This window comes from Bubalus bubalis, chromosome 1, assembly GCF_019923935.1.
Source record: "Bubalus bubalis isolate 160015118507 breed Murrah chromosome 1, NDDB_SH_1, whole genome shotgun sequence".
NCBI lineage: Eukaryota > Metazoa > Chordata > Mammalia > Artiodactyla > Bovidae > Bubalus > Bubalus bubalis.
Window position 1 is genome coordinate 40,003,067 of NC_059157.1, and position 6,238 is coordinate 40,009,304.

The 6,238-nt window shown below is 44.3% G+C and overlaps 1 long non-coding RNA gene across 1 annotated transcript in view; it reads left to right on the plus strand.

Moving 5' to 3' along the window:
• LOC123332600 overlaps positions 1 to 5,860 on the plus strand; it is a 167,295-nt gene extending 161,435 nt beyond the window's left edge. The window contains exons 2-4 of the long non-coding RNA XR_006549459.1: positions 3,797 to 3,882; positions 4,400 to 4,527; positions 5,506 to 5,860. This is a non-coding gene — a long non-coding RNA (uncharacterized LOC123332600). The remainder of the gene's footprint in view (positions 1 to 3,796; positions 3,883 to 4,399; positions 4,528 to 5,505) is intronic.
• Positions 5,861 to 6,238: the final 378 nt, after the last annotated feature.

Consider the following 6,238-nt stretch of genomic DNA (forward strand, 5'->3'; position numbering starts at 1 on the left):
TCAGCTTTACGGAGATCTCCTCTAAATAAAGGAGAATGTGGTGATTGTTCCTCCTACCCAGCATTTCTGTAGGCAGAAATGTATGCTCTCTCTGAATTACGGCTTCAGGTTACTGCTCTGCCCTCTGAAACTGTTTCTGATTTTCTTTTCCTGGTCCTTAGTCCCAGGGCAGATCTGACTATGTAGAGGGGGAGGTGAGGGGAGGAAAGCCAGAATGGCTGGGTGAGGGGGTGGTCCTTCCAAGTCAGCATGAGAAGAGGGGAGGGGAAAGGGAAGCATCTGCAGGGGCATCAGAAGGTGACTAATATTCAGATCGTGCTTGAGTGGGCCCTGATGGCCTATGTGAGGCTCCTCACCGCCACTGCTGGCAAGTCTTGCTCCTTGGAAGGAAAGCTATGACCAACCTAGACAGCACATTAAAAAGCAGAGACATTACTTTGTCAACAAAGGTCCGTCTAGTCAAGGCTATCATTTTCCAGTAGTCACATATGGATGTGAGGGTTGGACTATAAAGAAAGCTGAGCACAGTAGAATTGATGCTTTTGAACTGTGGTGTTGGAGAAGACTCTTGAGAGTCCCTTGGACTGCAAGGAGATCCAGCCAGTTCATCCTAAAGGAAATCAATCCTGAATATTCATTGGAAGGACTGATGTTGAAGTTTAGGCTCCAATACTTTGGCCACCTGATGTGAAGAAATTACTCATTTGAGAAGACCCTGATACTGGGGAAGATTGAAGGCTGGAGGAGAAGGGGATGACATAGGATGAGATGGTTAGATGGCATCACCAACTTGATGGACATGACTTTGAGCAAGCTCTGGGAGTTGGTGATGGACAGGGAGGCCTGGTGTGCTGCAGTCCATGGGGTTGCAAAGAGCCGAACACGACTGAGTGACTGAACTGACTGAAATCTGACTTGCTTTATGAGGAAACTGAGGCTTGGAGAGTCTGAATATCTCTCTCAGGGTCACATGGATATTGAGTGACAGAGTCAACAGGGGGACTTGTGACTTTCAGTCCAGATTCCCTTCTATCCTCTGTCCACTCTCATGAAAGGTAAAAAATGACACCAGAAGAATGTTTCTCCTCAGAAAGGTGCTATGTAGCACATCTAAGGCATTAGGAAATGCTCATTCAGCAAAACAATCCCAACACCACAGCCCCCATTTTGCATATATTTTCCCTGTAGGATTCTTCCTCAGATTTACAAAATATGAGAAGTGGCCCTCAGTGCATTAAAAAGGGCAAGTGACTTGTCATATAGCAACTGATCAGTAAAATGTAATGCCATAGAAGTGTTAAGCTAATAGCATAGTTATTGTGTTGCAATAAATAAGTCTATCAAACCAACAGGTTGCACAGCTTAAACCTACATAGAGTTATGTGTTAATGACCTCTCAATAGGAGATGGGGTCTGTGCATGAGGGGGAGGCATTCAGATAAAATAAGCATGCGTTTATCCCCCTGCTCTTCAGTGGCTGGTCCATGCTAAAGACTTCGTCCCTGAATTCCGCAAGGTGCAGATGTCAGACTTCACTAATTTAAATGCCTCCCCCCCGCCACCCCTGCACCATACTGAACTGGACAAATATAACTGCATCAATTAATTTGAAGTATATAATCAAAAATTTCAGGAGAAGGGTTTTTCCTGCCATACTGCCATACCTTACCATACCATACCTTTCTTTCAAATAGGCGACATCATACAAATGTGCTTGAATGCCTTTAAAGGTCTATACTTCTACAGTGTGGAGGGGAAATGAGGCTGCTCATTAATTTGTCATTTAGAGATGCTCTGAGCTAAATGAGTGTTGGAAGAATCTTAAATATGAATGTTAGGCTACTCAAGTAAAACCAAGTGAAGTAATCTGGAGCTGTCATTTTGGAGGCAGAGTTTTGGTGTGTCATCTATTATTTGTACCATCAAATACTTCCACAGGCTATAAGGGAATTACAGAACAAATGGCAAAGGCTGTGTTCAGACTAGAAAAACATTTACTGTGACTGAAACATCTCCTTCTTTTGAGACTCCTTTTTTTTTTTCATCTTGAATAGCTTTTTATTTTCTATAATGTTAGAAAATTGAGAAATACTTAATATATACTACTAACTACTACTAAGTCGCTTCAGTCATGTCCGACTCTGTGCTACCCCACAGATGGCAGCCCACCAGGCTCCACCGTCCCTGGGATTCTCCAGGCAAGAACACTGGAGTGGGTTGCCATTTCCTTCTTCAATGCAGGAAAGTGAAAAGTGAAAGTGAGGTCGCTCAGTCATGTCCAACTCTTCGCAACCCCATGGACTGCAGCCTACCAGGCTCCTCTGTCCATGGGATTTTCCAGGCAAGAGTACTGGAGTGGGTTGCCATTGCCTTCTCCACTTAAAATATACCATGTGAACAGCTTGGAAGTAAATGTACACATAATAACTGTGTATCCATCTATTAATCAATACCTGTCCCTAATCATGGCTGCTTTTTAGTACTGCATATAATTTTTTGTTTAAGGCCAATTTAAAAGTGGAGAAAGGCATCTTTTGTTATTAGTTCTCTGCTAAAACTTCTAAGAAAAGATATTTAATCATAGTTTTGGAAGAAGGAATTCTGATTCAATCACTAATGATACTTATCTATACTGTCTCTTCCAACCTGCAGTTTACTGACCTTTGGCAAAGCTGTTTTTCCCCCTGCTATATCAGATTTTTTTTTCCCCCTCAAATACCCATGGTCTCCTGACCTTCTCAGTATCCTGTGTCTACCCTTTTAAGTTGGACGTCTGAAAAATTCACACTTCCTAAAGGGCTGTTATCCCCTCCTGTGGTTTATTGAATTTTGCCTATTGATCTAATTTGAATACACAGTCCTGGAAGCCTTCAAATAATGATGCGTTTTTTAAAAAAGAGGAAGGGATTAAAATAAAAGTGTGTTTGATTTTTGTTCACATTGTTTTCAAGGCAAATTTTTTCCCGGGAACCCAGGTCCTCATCAAAGAAATCTTTCTTTGAAATAGGCGACATCATACAAATGTGCTTGAGTGACTTTAAAAGTCTACACTTCTACAGTGTGGAGGGGAAATGAGGCTACTCGTTAATTTGTCATGTAGAGATGCTCCGAGCTAAATGCATGTTGGAAGAACCTTAAATATGAATGTTAGGCTACTCAAGTGAAACCAAGTGAAGGAATCTGGAGTGTCGCAAGGAGCATGGCCTGATGAGGTTTTGAGGACAAGGTGTAGCTTTGATCCACGGGGATCAGGGAGTCTTGAAACAGCCTGAGAGCCTCCTTTCATTTTGCCGATGGACAGGAGTGAGGTGGGCTTCCCTGGTGGCTCAGTGGTTGAAAAAATTAAAACCTGCTCACCAATGCAAGAGACTTGGGTTTGGTCCCTGGGTCGGGAAGATCCCCTGGACAAGGAAATGGCAACCTCCTCCAGTATTCTTGTCTGGAGAATCTCACTAACAGAGGAGCCTGGCGGGCTCTACTCCATGGGGTCACAAAGAGTCGACGTGACTTAGTGACTTAACAACAATATCAACAGAGTGAGATGTATTGTATCTCGTAATATACAGGTCATGTACCACACAGACTGCTGCAGGAACCCTGATCTGAGCTCTCAGGGACAGTGAGATGCAGGGATACGGTGACATGGAGCACTCAGACATGGGCGGTACACAGGGTTTGGGGCACAAAGAAAGGAGGGTGGGGCCTGGGTGAATGGAGCAGAACAACTGATAACTTCCCTGATAAAATTTCCTCCTATTTCTCCTCCCAATCCATCTCTGAACACTGCCATCTGCAGCAGAATGAAAAGCTTCTTGTCCATCAGAAACAGATCCAAGGATGCACTGAGAACACTGCCTTTGGTGAAATGAACAGAAGTACAAGGTTGGGGAGAAGTCTTTTCTACTATAAATACTTGTCTGAGGTCATATACACACTAAAGGGTATAGTCATAACATCCCCAACAGTAGTTCACTCAAACTCCTGGGGTGACAAAGCAGCAGCTAAGTGAGTCCTTTGGGAGGCAATTTGAAAGGTGGATATTTATATTCATCCCTCAAAGGGCTTTCGCCCACCTCTTTGATTTCTGGGTTGTTTCTAATTCTGATCCTGGAGCTGCTGGGTGAGTCTTTCGATGTGTGAGGCAACCAGTGGGTCAGCCTGTGTCTTTATTCTTCTGAATAGTCATTGTGTGTCTTCACCCATCTCTGAAAAGCACACACAGCTGTTATGGTGGTTTCTCTCTGTGGCATTTCTTCCAGAGCATCTGGTCCTGATGCAGATCTTATGGCTGTGGGATGGCACCACGCTTGTGATTTTTGTATTTCGAGAATGACAAAGAAGGTGCTCTGAATGTGTGGGAATGAGTCCAGAAACTGAACGGGCACTTCTATTTCCGCAGGCGGACCACAGACACAGCTACATCTTTGTCTCCTGTTTGGGGGAATATTTTTAAGGGTGTGAGAGAGACTGCAGGCTGCCCATCCATGTGAAAGCAACAAGACTGAAATGATTCCACTGCTGCCGGAGGTGAGGGAAGCCCTTTGATTGTATCTGGCTTCTTGAAATTCGCAGGATGGGCTGGCCCTTCCTCCGAGGCCTCTGTAAGTGCTAGCATATGCTGGTTTATCATGAGCAGTCAAGGAGTCAGAAAGACTGGCTGGAGACAGGTGGATAGTAATAGATTCTGCACAGGGAAAAGCAGATGTCCTGGAGCTTGAGTCTGTCAGCAGAAAGCTGCATGGGGCTGGGATGGTGCTGCCCCAGACGCCTCTCGGGAATCAGCGCAGGGTGCCGTTTCCATCCGCTTCTTCCACTTTGTGCCTGTGTGTGTCTCAGTCCCTTCAGTCGTGTCCGACTCTTCCTGACCCCATGGACTGCAGCCCACCAGGCTCCTCTGTCCATGGGCTTCTCCAGGCAAGAATACTGGAGTGGGGTGCCATTTCCTCCTCCAGGGGATCTCCCCAACCTGGGGATGGAGCCCCAGCCTCTTATGTCTTCTGCAATGGCAGGTAGATTCTTTATCACTAGTGCCTCCTGGGGTTTGCAAAGATGTAAAAGGTGCTGTTCTCTAATGAGGTCTGGAAGCCACACAGAAATAGATAAAAAGTCTGTTTTTCTTTTCCCCATGAAAACCCCCATACGGTGCTCTTTCAGGGCACCAGTAGGAAGTACAAGACTCTGGTTACTGTCATGTAAGTATCTATGTGGATTTTCAATTTAATGCGTTCACACCTGTCTGTAGGAAGCCCAGAGTGATATGAAAGACTATTGTACTTGATCACATACTTGGGATGGCTCTTAAATCCTCTTTTTATTTTTTTTAATATAAATTTATTTATTTTAATTGGAGGTTAATTACTTTACAATATTGTATTGGTTTTGCCATACATCAAATTAAATCCTCTTTTTAAAATAATAGAACGAGGCACAGGACAGATGCATTCACAGAGAGAGAGAGAATGTGAATTTATAAATAGATAATAGATTAATACATATACACAACAGATATTCTGAGAAGAAAGCGTGTTGGAAAGCACAAGGTTTCCAAGGAAGAACTTCAGGGAAGAGTTCCATATCTCCAGGAGAAAAGAAGCAGCAGTGAAGCCAAGGACCACTCCTCTTCTGAGGCCAGATCCTCTGCTTTCCCAGTCCTGAATCCTACTTAGGAGAACTTCCAGGACCAATCAATGATACTGAGAAACCAATATTAGGATGTCAAGGGATATTGGAAGGCACTCTTTGTTGGGGGACAGAGACATCAGATAACCCTTCAACCTCTGGGATCGCACCATCAGCCTCAACATCCTTAAACACTTGATTCATGAGATAAATCATTAAAGCATTATGAAGTGCAAGTAAAAGTGTTAGTTGCTCCATCATGTCTGACTCTGCGACACTATGGACTGTAGCCCACCAGGCTCCTCTGTCCATGGAATACTCCAGGCAAGAATACTGGAGTGGGTTGCCAATTCCTTCTCCAGGGGATCTTCCCAACCCAGGGATCGAACCCGAGTCTCCCACATTGCCCGCAGATTCTTTACCATCTGAGTCATGAGGTAAGCCCTAAAGCATTGTAAGTGATACTGTGAGTTGCATCTTTACTTACACAAGTTCCCAGTGCCAGAAAGGATGAGGAGAGACACAGGGTACAGCTGACACTTCTGTCTCCAGGCATCGTGACAGGTCTTGTGATGGGTCAGAATCTCAGTTCCGCCAACTGAACCTAATTCTGCCCTTT